Consider the following 18,080-nt stretch of genomic DNA (forward strand, 5'->3'; position numbering starts at 1 on the left):
TATATAGTCAAAATCGCTCAGCTGTATCTCTCTGTGTGTATGGACTTTTAGAGGGTGTGACACAGGACACCAACGGTCTGGATGCCAGTGATCACATGACCATGAGAATGCTGACAGGTGACAGGGTAATTATTATACCCTCCCCTGTCCCCAACCCTAATACTAACCAACCTGAGGTGGTGGCTAGGGCTAAGATAGTGTGTGTGGCTACTAGGGCTATGATAGTGGTGGTGGCTGCTACAGTTAACACCCCCCTCTAGTGCCTAAACATAAACCCCCCTGGGCCCTAGCCCCCACAATGACCACAATATTTTCCTTCAGGATAACGACGGATGGTGTTCTGGCACCAAGATTCCGAGTGGTGGCGGGAATCCGGGGTCAGTCACATAGACCGCCGGCATACTTACTGCAGGGATGCTAACCGCAACCCCTCTTAGAAGGTATAATCCACTTTTAAACCCCATCATCAGTGTCTTATCTCTATACTTTTAATAAATAGTAATAAGGATTATGAGTGTATGGTAAGTATGATATAAAGAATTGTGGGGCAGATGTATTAACCTGGAGAAGGCATAAGGAAGTGATAAACCAGTGATATGTGCAAGGTGATAAATGCACCAGCCAATCGGCTCCTAACTGTTGATTTACATATTGGAGCTGATTGGATGGTTCGTTTATCACTATGCCATATCACTGGTTTATCACTTCCTTATGCCTTCTCCAGGTTAATACATCTGCCCCTATATATCATAATCTATACGGCTGCCACAATACTTCAGCCTCTCATATGTGTGCTATTGAAAGCAGTAAACATCTGAGTGAGAGTGCAGTAGAAGATAGCCAGATTCTGATGAAAAATATAGAAAGATTGGATCTGTTTTTGCAGAGATGTACCACACCTGTCAGCTCTGTTAGTATAAACCAGTGCAGGGAAGACACAGGGCTAACCCCACAGTGAGCAGTGCCAGATTAAGGGGTCTATTTACTAAGCATTGGATGGAGACAAAGTCAACAGAGATAAAGTACCAGCCAATCGGCTCCTAACTGGCATGCCACATGCTATGTTTGAAAAATAACAGTTAGGAGCTGATTGGCTGGTACTTTATCTCCACACACTTTATCTCCATCCAAGGCTTAGTAAATAAACCCCTAACTTTCACATGGGCATGGAGCTGAAATTTACAAAGGGCCTATCCCATGTGACCCCCGAGGGTGTGACTAGTAATGTGGGGGGGTATGCACTCACACATCTGCACCTATTACCACACTCACACCACAGCACCCGTTAATACACTCACACCACAAAAACAAATTCTACACTGACACCTCAGAATCATTACTACACTCATACATCAGAACCCGTTGCTACACTCACACAAAAGCTCCACTGACTACGCACACCCAGCAGCACCCCTGACTACACACACATGGAAGCACCCCTTACTACACACACATAGCATTACCCCTTACTACACATAGCAGCACCGCTTACTACACACACAGCAGCACCCAATACTACACTCACATCACAGAACCCCTTACAACACTCACACCACAGCTCCCTTTACTACACACACACCGCAGCACCCCTTACTACACACTTACATAGCAGTACCCCTCACTATACTCACATTGCAGCACCCCTTACTACACACACACTGCAGCACCCCTTACTACACACACAGCAGCACCCCTTACTATATTCACACAGCAGCATCCTTACTACACACACACACACACACACACACCGCAGCACCCCTTACTACATTCACACAGCAGCATCCCTTGCTACACACACAATAGCACCCCTTACTACACACAGCAGCATCCCTTACTACACACACAGCAGCATCCCTTACTACACACACAATAGCAACCCTTACTACACACACAATAGCAACCCTTACCACACACACAGCAACATCCCTTACTACACTCGCATGGCATTACCCATTAACTACACCTACCTGGCACTCATTAGCCATTCAATGATCAGTTTCAATATCCCAGTGCCCATTAACACATTCACCCCCCACACCACCACATATACACACACACACACACACACACACACACACACACACACACACACACTACACACTACACACTACACACACAAACCACCATATATACATACACACAGTACAAAGTACACACACATAAAATACACAAACACCCCTACCACCACATATACACACATTACACAGCCATTTCCAGTCATAATGTGTGCTGTGCTGTGTTCCTCTGTGTCTAAATGCTGTGTCTATCCACAAGCTGTGCTTTCACTGTGTCCATCTACAAGCTGTGCTGTCATTGTTTCCATCCACAAGCTGTGACTGCACTGTGTCCATCCACCAGGGGCTGGCTGGCAACTTTCAACCTGTGGGGCAGACTCAAACAAGTGGCCCAGCTTTACACAGGGAATGCAAAGAGAAAATGGCTCTGGAACACTTAAATTGCACTGGCTCGGGGGGCAGATAGCACCCTGCCCCCCTGCCTAGCCAGCCTCTGCCATCAACCAGCTGTGCTGTCACTGTGTCCATCCACAATCTGTGCTGTGTCCATCAAGTGGCTGTGCTGTGTATAGTCACCTGAGGCTAATTACTTCTGTCACACAGTGATGCATTCACATATAAACAGTGTGACTCCCCACAGTATCAGTTGTGAAAAAAGTTTAAAGAGTTTAAAAATATATATATATTTTTTAAGTTTGTGCAACCTGTGTTTGCAGTACTCCAGTGTATTTATTCGGGTACACATGCTGTACCCAGTGTGAATTTGCTCGTATAAATATATATATATATATATATATATATATATATATATATATATATAAAAGCCCTTGGAATCCTCTCAGTGTGAGCTGAACTGCGAATTAAAAAATGAATATTGTTCTATTGTTTGTACTGTTCTGTGTGCTATACTCCAGTGTGGCTTTGTTCACATATATAGAAAAGCCCTTAGAATCCCCTCAGTGTGAGCTAAGCTGCAAATTTAAATATTGAATACAATCAGTTTAGAGAAGAGCAGGAGCAGCAAGCCAATTCTATTGCTGCAGCTGCTGTCACCAGTCATGATGATACTATTCCTTCAATGTCATCTACTAAAGCCGATGCTCAAGGGCATCTGAAATTAAAAAAACAACAAGACTATTTTACAGTGGTAAAAAAAAATAACACTTCTATTAAAAGGAAAGTTTAATTCAGAAAACCATAATAATTGCCAACATGCCATTTACGACACACAGTGGCAATGAAAGGCTAAGGTATTGCCATTCATTTATGAGTTGTGGTTCTGCACCTATCAGTGAAGCATCTTTTTCTACATCTCATGACGATGCAAGAGCTTTTCACTCAGAGTCTAGAAGAGGTGTCAAAAAAATTAAAACCACTAAGGCATTAGATCAAACTGTTTTCAGAGATAGAAATGTCACAAATCCCTGAAGTGAGTCTAAGTGTGTACACAAATGATGTGTGTGAGAAAGAACTTTCTGATACTGTACTTATAGAGAAAACTCATTTCTCCATTTTTGCACCCTCCACAAATGTGGGGATGAGCAGCACACGTCAATAAGCATAGAAATTGAGGATGCTACAATTGAAGTGCAAGAGGATGAGGGGCTATTTGTGTAGCTGATGCCAGTACTAATGAGGATGTTGAGTATGAGGGTGTTGTTTGTGTAAATCAGGCACCAATGGAAGCAGTTCTTGCCACTGACAAGAAGAAGGTCCAAACAATCCAGCTCCTAAGTGAAGAATTATTTTTAGCCAAATCCTGACAACAATTCTCAAGCTAACTATAACATCTGTTAAACCACCTTAAGTAGAGGAAGGGATATTAACCATCTAGGAACCTCCTCCCATCATTTGCAGCAAACTCATGAAAAGATTTTCAGAAACTTCTGCTAAAAAAATACCAACAAGCAGTCCAGCATCAGCTAGCTTCCCTCTCACAACTATGGCCCTCATTCCGAGTTGTTCGCTCGCAAGCTGCTTTTAGCAGCATTGCACACGCTAAGCCACCGCCTACTGGGAGTAAATCTTAGCTTATCAAAATTGCGAACGAAAGATTCGCAATATTGCGAAAAGACTTCTCTGTGCAGTTTCTGAGTAGCTTGAGACATACTCTGCCAGTGCGATCAGTTCAGTGCTTGTCGTTCCTGGTTTGACGTCACAAACACACCCAGAGTTCGCCCAGACACTCCTCCGTTTCTCCAGCCACTCCCGCGTTTTTCCCAGAAACTGTAGCATTTTTTCACACACTCCCATAAAACGGACAGTTTCCGCCCAGAAACACCCACTTCCTGTCAATCACATTACGATCACCAGAACGAAGAAAAAACCTCATAATGCCGTGAGTAAAATACCAATCTTCATAGCAAATTTACTTGGCGCAGTCGCAGTGCGAACATTGCGCATGCGCAATTAGCGGAAAATCGCTGCGATGCGAAGAAAATTACTGAGCGAACAACTCGGAATGACCACCTATATCCCAGCACCTGCAATCTCCACCTCCAACACCTTCACCCACAACATACTCACTAATGTTTGGATATAGTCCTGCATCAAATTTCATAAGGCTAAGAGGCTCCTCCCCCGCTGCTGCTGTTGCTGCTGCTCCTGCTGCTGGGGATGGATCTTCATCCCAGAAGGGGACTAATAAGACTAGTATTATTATTACTAGTAGTATCAATTATAAAAATTGATCTTTAAACAATCCTTTGCAAGGGGTAGCAAGTATGGCATTGTCACCCAGTCACACAGCAGGTCACTAACACGATGATGGCTATGTTAATATTAGTTCTATGGTCAATATCCGCCATTAATGCAGTGGGGTTTAGACTTGTAATTGAGGTTCTGTGTCCCTGCTACCAAATTCCATCTCAGTTCCAGTTTACTAGACAAGCAATACATCGCCTGTACCAGGATGTTAAAAAAACAACAACTAATTATTGGCCTACAAAATGCCATTGGGGGTAATTCCAAGTTGATCGCAGCAGGAAATTTTTTAGCAGTTGGGCAAAACCATGTGCACTGCAGGGGGGGCAGATATAACATGTGCAGAGAGAGTTAGATTTGGGTGGGGTGTGTTCAATCTGCAATCTAAATTGCAGTGTAAAAATAAAGCACCCAGTATTTACCCTGCACAGAAACAAAATAACCCACCCAAATCTAACTCTGTCTGCAAATGTTATATCTGCCTCCCCTGCAGTGCACATGGTTTTGCCCAACAGCTAAAAAATTTCCTGCTGCGATCAACTTGGAATTACCCCCATTGTACCCACTGTTCATTTAACCACAGATATGTGGACAAGCAGTAGTGGGCAAGATAAAGATTGCATGACTATGACAGCCCACGGGGTGGGCAAATCGCCTTCAGCAACAGTGTGACGACGCTGATGGCCAATTCCACAAATACGCCAATTTAAGAATTGCCACATGCGCCGTACAGGGGTCACTTTTCACACACGGGATTACTTAAAGACTTTCAGCTGCCACCAGCAAAGACTTTTCAACGTATTACGGACGTTGCAGGCGTCTTTAGCTTTACCTGTCACACACACTGCAATACTTAGAAAAATAGCTAGGTGTGAGCCACACAGGCTTGGAGTTCATAAGAACAACAGAATCAGAACTAAAATTAGGATTTTAATTTCAAGAATACTTTAGAGCTTTGGTTACAAAAAGGTTACAAAGATTATTAATTATATTTTTAAAACACACACAGAATACAGCAATCTCAATAAATGAAAAGGAAATAAAAACTTACAGAAACCTATTCACTTACGCAAATTAATTTTAGATATTTCTGCTGTGGGGTACTTCACAGAATAACTCTTGTCACCTCCAACAGTGTTGAATCCCCAAGAGGTCACAACTTTTATTTTCATGAGAGGGACAGATATAGTCTCCAGCTTCATCAGGCCCCCTCCCTTGGGATTTTTAACCATTTCCCTGTTGGACATACTTGGTGCTTGGCAACAGCCAAGGGGGGAGGTAAGGGGTGTAGCCCCAAAGGTGTACTGTATGAATCGCTTTCAAAGAAAGTGAGGTTTATGACATTAGCCAGGAAATAGGATCCCTGCATTCTAATCAGGACATTTGGACACACTTCACTGGTCTGTTTACAGCCCCTCTGTTGACATAGTAAACAAATTGGCCTTATCAGCCCTCAATGTCCAGAGCTTGCAAATATCTGCTTTTGATGTAGAAATGTAATCCCCCTTTACAATGGTCACATATCATCTCAAACTTTATGATCTGCAGATCTCCCCTAGACTGGATGGATTGAGATTAAGGGCAGGACATTGCATGTCAGCCATTTTGTCACATCTAGGCTGAAAGAATACAAAAATATATATATATATACAGTTACTTGAAAACATTAATGGTGATTATTCCTGCAGGTAATCACCACACCTTAGATCACATATAATTTGTGATCATCCTTTCTGTATTTAAACATGACAAACAGTATCTAACAAACACCACCAGCACATTCAGAGGGAGCCTACTCTTTATGTATCACCAGCTTCACTATGAGGCATACCACTGAGAACCTCTTAAACTAAATAAGGGATGTCATAACAAAATGGTTTACCCCACTTTGACTCTTCACAGGATTTGTGATGTTCGATAACAGCACAAATATTGTGAAAGCATAACAGCTGATTTAATTCTAACACATCCTATGTTTTGCTCATACAATCAACTTAGTCGTACAGGGATTATTTTTTTATATATTACGGGGCATGCGGGAGATGCTGTCTGTGGCCAGAATGCCTCACATTCCTGATATTGGTAAATTTGGCAGCATTGTATCCCCCATAGAAACCTATGGAGGATGCAGTTGTGGGCAGCAATGGAGGGATCTCCAATTCCTGCTGCGGTTCCTCCTACATATTGCAGCAATGCTTAATATTTCCAGCTAACCCCTGAAAACGTGTGTTTTCATGGAAAAAGCCCCAAATATTGCTTAATAAATGGGCCCCTTTGCAGCATAACATTTTAGGATTGAAGTTGATGAGTTTTTAATAGCCTAAAATTAAATAGTCTGCTCTGTCTGGAAAATATTATAGGAAGAATAATCCTTTTATTTGTAATTCTCAAGAAGTCTCAGGAAAAATGTCAGCACTGTAATATTCAAATATTATATCTTCTGTGTTGTTTGGGGTCTGTGCCTGGAATTTCTGTTTTTTAAGCCCTATACAACAGTGACCATATTAGCATATGGAGGGTCCCCTAATACTGCCTTAATGGCAAGTATGCACTTATTTGACCTAATGCCAGACTATGCCAACATGTTAACTGGGTAATTAGATATTTCCATGTACTGTAGGCAACATATTTTCCATCCCCCCCTCTTCCCCTTCTTGTAATGGCTTGTGTTTACTCATTTGTACAGTTACAGTATGCAATGTTTTCAGGGTCTGTTCTTGACTGCCTTATCAATGTTCCCTATATCACGTCTATAATATGTCTGTATAACTCGATTACTGAATTTGCTGGTTTTGATATGTACTGTACAACTGTATTAAAATATTGAATCTTTTATCCATAATGATTGTGGCTTCCTAGATTATTCCTCTCATGTTTTTACACATTTGCAAATGGGTTAAAAGTCACCTGGTATTCATGTTTTGACACATTGTCAAAAGAGGACAGATTGCCACGAAATAGAACTTTTTAACTTTCAAAGATTAAGAATAATAAACAATATGTAAATATCATATAATATATATATATATATATATATATATATATATATATACTGTATATATACCACTACACATTAGACTGTTCCCATCCCCTACCCTCCAAACATCTGTTCTTTGCCGCAAGCACCAGTAGAAATAGTGCATGGCACCTGTTCAATGCTTTTCTGGTATGGAGAGCAGCAGTCAGCAGGACATACCACCCACCTTTCACACCATGGACCAAACATGTTGGCAGGTGGGATAGCAGTACAGAGACCTCAACTCAGCAAGGAAATCAGCAGAGTTTGGAGGTATGCATATTAATACAAAGTCACAGCATATAGATGATTCAAGTTTAGCATATTTAATTATTCATGGGCTTCTTTATCTGTGAATGAATGCTAAGTCATATTATCAAATTTGCAGTTATAGAAGGCAATAAAAACACTTTACTGATCTTTTCAAATGTGACAAATTAAATAGCAAATAACAGCATAGGAAACTAACAACTAAATTTGTGAATATTTCTTTTAATGTAAAACAAAAATCAAGTGATTCAAGTTCAAACAATTATTCTGTGTGGAATTTCCATATTTATAAGTTTTTTTTAAGTTGAAATTAATTTCTTCTGCATCATTTTCCAACTGTGATGTTCTATTACCTGACAACTGTTTCCTGTTTATTTTCCTTACATTGTCTTTAGAAATATAAGGAGCCATTTATGCATACGTTATAGCCATTTAAAGCTGGTTGGGCATAATAAATGGTAGTACAGCCAATCAGCTCCTAACTGTCATGTGTTTACAAATGACAGTTGGAAGCTGATTGGCTGGAGCAACATCGATCATACGCAGTGAGTTGTACAGGTAAAACTTGTTGATAAATGGGTTCCGTGGTGTGATTTACCACATACAAAAGTGTTTCTTGATACATTTTATACATTATGCTTCTGTGCTAGAAATACCCTCAAAATCAAAGATTACTAATACACTTACAGGTGTGCACCCATTGTTATTAGATTTTCATCTAAAACATTTTAAATGCTGAGTAAAGCCCATGTACTATAAAAATGTGGTTGTTTGACCTATGTTCTGGGGGTTATGGGAGGTCACTCATTGATCTTAGGCTGATCCTGAGTTGGATCATATTTACATCATAGACATAAAATTAGTTTACAAAACTGCAAACACAAAGATGGAAAAATCCCAGAGTACATGCAGGTCTGAACTCTTCGAATATCTGCAATGATTACATAATGTATCATGTATATAAGAAATATCTACATCCATATTTTAAAACATCTGTAATGATGTTTTTAGTGTGAATATAATAATAATAATAATAATAATAATAATCTCTTAAACACAGCAAATAGAATTGGCCTTGTGTATGAATAGATACATACATTTTGCTGAAATACTGTTAAACAATCATAGAACATATACACAAGCAAAGCAAAAAAGCACCTATTAACATTAGCGATTAATATGCAGTCAATCAGAAGTGGTTAGCTAGTTTTTGACCAACATCAGCATCATTATCTGCACATGACCTCAGGCACCTACAATTGGTACAGTCTTTAAAAGGAGCAAATGCATATCAATGTGTGTCTGCCTATGTTAACAAATCTGCATAGACACATATGCTTGCAAACAGTTTTCTGGCATGCAGCTGCACAAAGTATAATGTGCTATGCAGATGAGCATATGTCCAAATCAGCATTAGCTCCAATGTGTTTAACTTGTGCTAAATGCAATAAATGCAGCAGGATGTGTTCTTAAAACCACAACATTGCCGCAGTGCTTCTAGAGATAAGTAACATCATGAGTGGGTGTGGGTTATCGGAATTAATGTAATGTTTAATGTAAAATACTGTATCAAAGTCTGTCCAAACTCTTTATAAAGTCAAAGACTAGTACGTTCCGAGTGTTTACCACTTTAAACAGGTACTTATAAATGCATTCAACCGAGCTTTCCATTTTGCAAGCTTTGTACTGTAAAATCTGATGTCTTAAAATTAGTTTTTCAACAGGAAATTTATTTATTTTTTACACATTACTGCAACTTTTAATAAACACCTTCATTTTCTTTTTCTTTTCTTCTGCCACCCTCTGACAGAGTTGTTGCTTTGCCTGAGAATGCAATACAAAACAGCTCTCTAGGTAAAATTGTGTCCACTACATTTTGTACCCCAGGATAGTAAAACAAACTTATTATTTCAATCACATGAAAAAGAAGGTAAGGATGGTCCTGCCAAAATAAAGCTTACAGAATAAGAACAGTAATTGTTTGTCGGAGCAGCTCATGTGGTTATTGTTAGGTACTATCAATATCACCTGCTTATATTACAGTAGTCATTGATTACTGGCACAGTACTTCTGTACAGCTACTTTATGGGTGGAATGAGGAGGGACAACTTAAGATGGAGACATGACATGTAAACTATTTTGTGTAGACATCAGTCAACTGCTGTACAACACAACTGTCCATCATTTATTTTTAATGAAACTCTTTCCACTTCTGGTTATGGAGAAGGCTTTTGATTTTTTGCTGCATGGATATTGTTGTGATTATCTGTCAACTCAGAGCAGGTTTGTGTTACAGTACATGGTGTTTTTCTTTATTATCATGCTTGCGTCTGAAAACAAAGTCATGACTTCTATTCCCATTGTTTGCCAGCATTTGCTGCTATGATAGAGGCATTGAAGAGTACCAAAGAAAGCAGAGGGCAACAACAATATGTAATCATCATCATCATCATCATCATCATCATCATTATCATAACAACAACAACAATACTCCTGCTATAAATATGCAACTGAAAATCACAGGAGGAATCATGCTAAAGCTGCTTTGGTTAGAGATGCAGTGCATTACAAGCTGTAGAAATTGGAGAAGAGTCCAAACATGGGGGCGGGGCTTCACAGCACTGTGCTTTCATGGCAAGACTCACAGCAGCTGCAGACAGTGTGCCCATCCAGAGATGGTTTAAGGTAAGAAGGGGGAGGGGGGACACTCAACACATATATACAGTATGTAAATGTGTATAAGTGATATGCGTGTGTGTGTGTGTGTGTGTGTGACTGTACTGTACAGTATGTTTGCATGCGTATTGTGTATATGTATATGACTGTGTGTGACAGTATGTATATTTGTGTATCAGTGTGTGACTGTATGTGTGTTTATATGAATGTGCATAGACATGCATGTGTATATGTGTGATCTATGGTGTCACTGTATGTATGTATGTATGTATGTATGTATGTATGTATGTATATATGTATGTGTATATGTGTGTATATATATATATATATATATATATATATATAAAAAAGACAAATAGAGGTGGCACTCAGAGGCTTGTGAAACCAACAAACAAGTGTATTGCAAATTTTGACTTTGCAATACACTTGTTTGTTGGTTTCACAAGCCTCTGAGTGGCGCCTCTATTTGTCTTCTGTACAATACAAGGGCTGTGTCCCTTGAGGAGGGCACCGGTGCAAGATACACCCTGCGGGGAATGCCACGAGTGCCGGAATAGTGGTGTATATATATATATATATATGTATATATATGTGTGTAACTGTTTATATGTATGTGTGTTTGACTATATACTGTATGTATAAATGTCTCCCCAACCACCACAGTTGGTTTGGACAGTCCTGTATTTTAGAGGAAATGCACATGAGGCTTGGGGAGCAATGTGCATGTTCCTAGTGTGAACTTAAATGATATCCCAAATGTTGGTCTTTAGGGCCCCTAGGACTTAAGTGCCCTCGGCCCCCCAAAGCCTTAATCCAGCTCTGCTCATTAGGTGGAACCAAGCTGCATAAATATATATGTATATGAAAACTGCTGCCCTTACAGAGTAGTGTGTCAATCATCATAGTGTGACCTCTATAAAGGAAAGCAAATGGTAACACCCTTGCAGCTCCTTTTCTGAGCTGGGGTTGATCCTCCTCTGAGATCTATTTTCTCATTTCACGTGATTCTTGAAGATTAATTTCATCTTTTACTAGGCCTAGTGGATCCACACAAGATTCCTATTTTGACTCCAGTTCCTGCTTACAACATCACATCACTTGGGGATGCCAAACAATTCTGTCAGTACAATAACAATAGAACTTTGAAGACAAAAGTGGCATGATAGACAAGTACTACTGTGGTTCCTAAATGCTGTTCCCTTAGTGATCTGTTGTGGCTGACTACAAATTGGGCCCACACTGGTATTGGTCCAATTTCTTCAGGAGCAACCAGATGATCAAGATAGAGAGACCAAGAGGACAAACTGTGACCACCCAGGTAAAGGAGAGAAAAGTCCAGTTCCAGCTATATTTTTATTAAACCAGTTAAAATAAAATCTTATATGCTTAGCTATACTCCTATGTACAAAAACTGAAAGCTCTGTAGTTACAGCGTATAGTATATGACTAGGAAAGTTATAGCTTAAATTGTTTAATACTAAATCTTAATTGCTGATGTTGCATGTTACTCTTATAACATTTGTTTCTATAGGTGGAAGTGGAAGAATAGGGGGCGGAGGGTGAAAAGTTAAGCTCTTGTTTAAATTATTGTGGACTTTGAAAGAAAAATACAATAGTAATAGTAGATTCACTTTTTTTATATATTTTTTTTAAATAAATCGAAATAACACTTACCTAATATCGCTACATGTAAACATATGAAGAAAAAACTTGGGAGGCCTGAAATGACAAAAAGAGGAAATAAACAGTTGTTATAGAGGTTAAAAATATGAAGCATCACTCTAACCAGAAAAAAATGTACAGTAAATCACTTTTTTGAAAGAAGTCTACTTGAAATATATTACAAATACGAAAAAAATTAATTTGTCTATTATATTTTAAAAGATGTTAATTGCAAGATCATTTGTCAGCTAAACATATAACAGAATTATTTATGGTCACTTGTGCCTCATTTTACGTTGTTCATCTCTCTTATGAGTGAGGTCATGCATGGGACGTTCATCCCTCACTCTCCTCTTCATTGCTTCAAATAATGGATTTGGCAGATAAATGTAGATTGTGCATTCAAGACCTTTGTATAGACAATACTTTACTTTATGCTCATGGATTGAATCCAACCACACAATAACACCACCTGCTTACACATGCCTTAAGTTAGACGAGTGCCACTTTACCTAGCACTGCAAATGTATAGTTGTTCCTTCCTTCTTAAACTTTTATAATGTTCACATGAACTTGCCTTTGTTAGCCCATGTCAGAAACTTTTCAGTTGTATTTTAATGTTCTTCTGCTGCACTATGATCCATTCTATTGCTAAGCAGACATCCACATGCCTTTATAATCTATTTAAAAAGCTCCTATTGTCTGATAAATCTTTTAAATGCATGTGCAGTGGGAGCCAGGTTACATGCCACTGATGGCTAAGACTGCTAGAGTGATCCGACAGACCTTAGCCTAAAGAGAGTGGAGGAAAACCCACAGGGAACAGGGTAAGTGGGAAGCGGTGGGAGAGAGGGGGTAGTATGGAGTGTAGTATGCAGAGCAGGACAGATCAAGTAGCATGGCAAGACAGAGAAGCAGACTGAGAGAGGGGGCAGAAGCAAGATGGATTAGCAGCCATAGTGGATAGTATAACATTTTTGGTTATGTTTATTTCTTTATTGCAACTTTCCGCAGCCCATGCAATCAGGTAGTTGCCACCTATGGGGGAGTGTATTTTAGCTGTGCAAGTGTGCGAACGCTTGTGCAGGAGAGCTGTAATAAAACATTTTGTGCAGTTCTGAGAAGCTCTGAACTTACTTCAGCCTGTCAGGTCCCAGAATTGACGTCAGACACCCGCCCTGCAAACGCCTGGACAGGCCTGTGTTTTCCTCTCCACTCCTAGAAAATGGTCAGTTGCCACCCCGGAACACCTTCCTGCTGTCAGTCACCTTGCGATCGCCACTGCGATTGAAATCTTCATAAGAACATTCACTGCCTGGCGTTCCCCGTCGCCGGGCAGCGACGCGCCTGCATATTGTGGCCGCAGCACATGCGCATTCCGGACCCGATCGCACGGCAGCGAAAAACTGCAGTGTGCGATCGGGTCGGAATGACCACTTGATTTGGTAATTTATTTTATTCTGCAAATGTCAATATTGTCATTGCCATCAATAAAGAGCATTTAGGCCATAGCAGCACCACTCTTTTACAACTATAGATGCATGAATACTGTACATGCAGATTAAAAAATAAAATAGTTTTCAGCATAAAGGTGTTAAGCTTGAGACATGTTGACTGCAACAGCTGTATTATCACTTCTGCACTGGAGGAGACAGGAATGACCCTAACACTGTGTGGTGGGGATGCTGTCAGGATTCTGACAAATAGGATCTGGGCAGTCAGAATACCGACACTGGAATCCCGACACAGCTTTGAATGCCAGCAATGGTATCTTGACATGAATTGAAATGATGGCGCTGGGATCCCGATCACCAAAATCCTGAATGAGGACTGCTGGGTCACCTCTTTGGTAAGCCACAGGTCAGGGAAGGGTTAGGTTTAGGCTGCAGGGGGAAGGTTAGGGTTAGGCTGAGGATGAAAAAGGTTAAACTAGAATATGGGGAGGGAAGGTTAGGGTTTGGCTTCATGGGAGGGAGGGTTAGGTTTAGGCTGTAGGAAGAGGAGGTTAGGGTTAGGCACCAACAGGGAGGGTTAGGTAGAGGGGGGGTTAGGGTCAGGTTGCGGGAAAAGCAGGTTAGGGTTAGGGGGTTAAGAAATTAGGGTTACCCTAGCTAATAGTAGCTGTTGGGTTCTTAACCACCAGGATGCCGCTGTAGGTATTTTGACAGCTGGCATCCCAAATGCCAGTATCATGTATCCAACCTGTGTGTGGAAAGCTGCCCTTAGCAACTTAATATAATATATATATATATATATATATATATTTATATATATATTTTCATATATATATATATATATATATATATATATATATTAAGTAGTGGTGGGCAACGATTAAAATTTCTAATCGCGATTAATCGCATGATTTTCTCAGATTAATCGCGATTAATCGCATTGTTATGCGCAAGATTCAATAATGAATTCAAAAGTAGTGTATTGCGCTCCTGGTTGGCTGCCAGTACTCGAGTTCTGATTGGCTCGCTGGTGGCCAGCAATACACTTGAAATGGCACCGGCGCTGTCACGGTCTCCATGGCTGCCTGCAGCTAACTACTGTATGCACCACACATGTCCCCCCAGTGCCAGATATCCCCCAGTGCCAGATAAGCCCCCAGGGCCAGGTATACATGCCCCCCAGTGACAGATGTACCCCCAGTGCCAGGTATACATGCCCCCCAGTGACAGATATACCCCCAGTGCCAGGTATACACGTCCCCCAGTGCCAGATATCCCCCAAGGGCCAGATATGCCCCCAGTGCCAGATACACATGTCCCCCCAGTGCCAGATATGCCCCCAGTTCCAGGTACACATGTCTTCCCAGTGCCAGATATGCCCCCAGTGCCAGGTAGACAAGTCCCCCCAGGGCCAGATATCCACCAGTGCCAGATAAGCCCCCAGTGCCAGGTATACATGCCCCCCAGTGCCAGATATCCCCCCAGGGCCAGATATGCCCCCAGTGCCAGATATACCCCAGTGCCAGGTACACAAGTCCCCCCAGTGCCAGATATGCTCCCAGTGCCAGGTATACATTCCCCCCCCAGTGCCAGATATCTAAGTTCCCGCGTACTTGCACTGCTGCACATTCCTCCCCCCTGCATTCTACAAAACTTACATTTTGAGGGGACCCGGGAGGCAGCAGCAAAGATCGGGACAAGGCCAGCTGCCTGCGAACTGCCAGGCAGCCACGGCATGGAGGAACAGAGCTGCAACGCTATTCTAACTACAATGCCGTCCGTGAGCCAATCGGAGGTCACGGGCTGGCAGCCAATCAGGAGCTGCCAAATGGCAGCTCCTGATTGGCTGCCGGTCCGTGACCTCCGATTGGCTCACGGACGGCATTGTAGTTAGAATAGCGCCGCGGCTTAGCCTCTATCCTTCCAAGGCAGCTGCCGGTGCGCAGCGTTAAAATAATTGTCGCCCGTTAATTAGTTAATGCGTTAACGCGATATTATCGCGTTAACTTGCCCAGCCTTAATATTAAGTAATACATATTGTATATGGTCCACTTTCCCAGTGTTAGAACTAGTTTTAAAACTGTTAAATATCTAAGTGCATAAGGAATTTGATTTATTTTACTAATACAATATACTCACTATTTTGTAGGTATTCTGCTATACCTACCATATAATATACAATAGCCCTCTATCCATAGAGTTACCTTTATACAGACATTAGTTCACTTATCAGATACATGTACCTTTAAACAGAGTTTGGAAATCAGCAGACTCATTGTGTGTAATACAATTGGAATTAGCCCTAAATACGGCTAACCAGCTACTAGCTTGTTACCATTTCCTAATATGAGCATAAAACTGTAGAAAGATTCTACTAGGATGTATGAGATCAGTGGGAGTGTTAAGAGAATTGGGTATAACCAAGTATTATAAAACCAATGCATCGCCATGTTTTACTTTTGTTGATGTCATTTAACCCGGGCTGACAGGATACTGCCTCTCAGCCTGTATATGGGCGTGATCTTTTAAATAAATAATTGTTTTATAAATCTGACTTCAATTCAGTCTTTTACTTAGATGCAACAAGGAAACAAACAGTTAAAATTAGGATTTAACAGTTGGGGGCTCATGCCAAAAGACCCTACGTCGCTGCAATTCATCTCACACCACCGTTAGAAGTAGGGAATGTCTCCTCAAAACTACACTTGGATAAGTCAGAAAAAATTCTGTGCTCTGAGATGTTATGAGGGAGGGGGAGGGAACAAAAGAGTTGTCAGTGATTGCTAGGGAGAACCTGGAGATATACAGTTTTACACTTGTGATTTTCATTGTTGCATGTAAGTAAATTCCCAGTAGATCCCCCAAATAGTTGAATTATCTTTACAGATGATGAGATGCTGATGTAAGTAAATAGCCTTGATTCAAATTCTTAAAGAAGTAATTAAATGTATTTATAAAACAGATCCCCTTTACAGAGAGTGCAGTTCTCTCTGGGCTACTACAAGATGAATGAATGCACAGAAAAATGTGTTACATTTGGTTATATCTCTTATACATTTCAATCTTCACGCCTACTATGATAACACCATATTTTAATATCATAGTCATATTTGGACATTTGGCAAGAACAAACAAGAAATATTCATAAACACATCCCTGTGACGAGGTTGATTCTTGCTCTTAAAACCTGTGTCCTTAATGATAATACAATATACAATGGACATCCTATTTCTCATTGTCGCCTCATGCATAAGGGTTACTGTATTTAGAATTAAACCCCAATTTGATGAGCACATCGAATATACTGCGTACATTCTATAAGAACCAACTGACTTGTTTTTTAGTAAAATGTAGGGCAAAGGTAATTCAGCATTGAAATAGATTTATAAAGGTTACACATCTCACTGCATGGTTATAGTCCTATATATATATATGTGTGGGTGGGTGGGTGGGTGGGTGGATGTGTGTATGTATGTGTGTTGAATATAGAATTAGTGAATATGCTATAATGAGGAATATGGAATCACCTTTATAATGTAATGTGTGTATTGTGAATATATACTGTCTAGCATTATATATATTTTGGCATTTAGAAACAAATTTGATTCTAAGCAGTGGTTAATTTTATATTGGGGCTGCAGTCCAAAGACCCCTCCCCCCAGTAAAATCCATCACCTCAGTGAGCCAGACTACACTGGCAGTAACTTCACATTGGAAGTGCTACCTGCCAATCACAAACATGACTGGCAGCCCCAGGGGGAGGTGTTTTCTTCCTTTGGGACTGCCATTATGGGCTGCAATTAACAGATAGCATGCTTCCTGAGGGAAGCCATTCCCTGTCTTTCGGGCAACCCTACCCGGCTTCTATGGGCTGCAGCCAATGCAGTCTATAGAAGCCAGTGCCTTGTGCAGTGCCACTTTTACTTAAGTGCATGTACCATTCCTGGTGCCTGCCATTGCACAGGTGCCATGACTAGGTTGGCAGGGGCTCTCCTCTCCTCCTATTGCAGCTAGCACGGTTAGCGGTACCACCCCTCATCCAAACAGTTAGGAGCTGCTACTGATTCTAAGCATGAATAAAACATTAACAAGACTCCAACTTTCTCTATTACAGACTTGCCAACTCTTAGGGCCCGATTCAATTCAGCATTCTGTCCTTTATGGTATCGATTTACTGTATTGCTTTGTTCTAAACAGGGAAACAAACAAGGTTTCCCTGGTTATTTATCCCTAGATTTATTTCTCTGAAGGTTTTTAATGTGACATTATAACTAACTGAGTTGC

At 40.7% G+C, this 18,080-nt stretch overlaps 1 protein-coding gene across 1 annotated transcript in view; it reads right to left on the reverse strand.

Annotated features, from left to right (window-relative positions):
- The window catches only part of CDH12 (cadherin 12), a 1,390,824-nt gene that overhangs the window by 946,763 nt on the left and 425,981 nt on the right, over nt 1–18,080 (reverse strand). Inside the window, exon 2 of the mRNA XM_063922964.1 lies at nt 12,355–12,399. The gene's annotated coding sequence lies outside the window, so the exon portion shown is untranslated. The remainder of the gene's footprint in view (nt 1–12,354; nt 12,400–18,080) is intronic.

This window comes from Pseudophryne corroboree, chromosome 5 (assembly GCF_028390025.1).
Source record: "Pseudophryne corroboree isolate aPseCor3 chromosome 5, aPseCor3.hap2, whole genome shotgun sequence".
In the NCBI taxonomy this organism is placed as follows: domain Eukaryota; kingdom Metazoa; phylum Chordata; class Amphibia; order Anura; family Myobatrachidae; genus Pseudophryne; species Pseudophryne corroboree.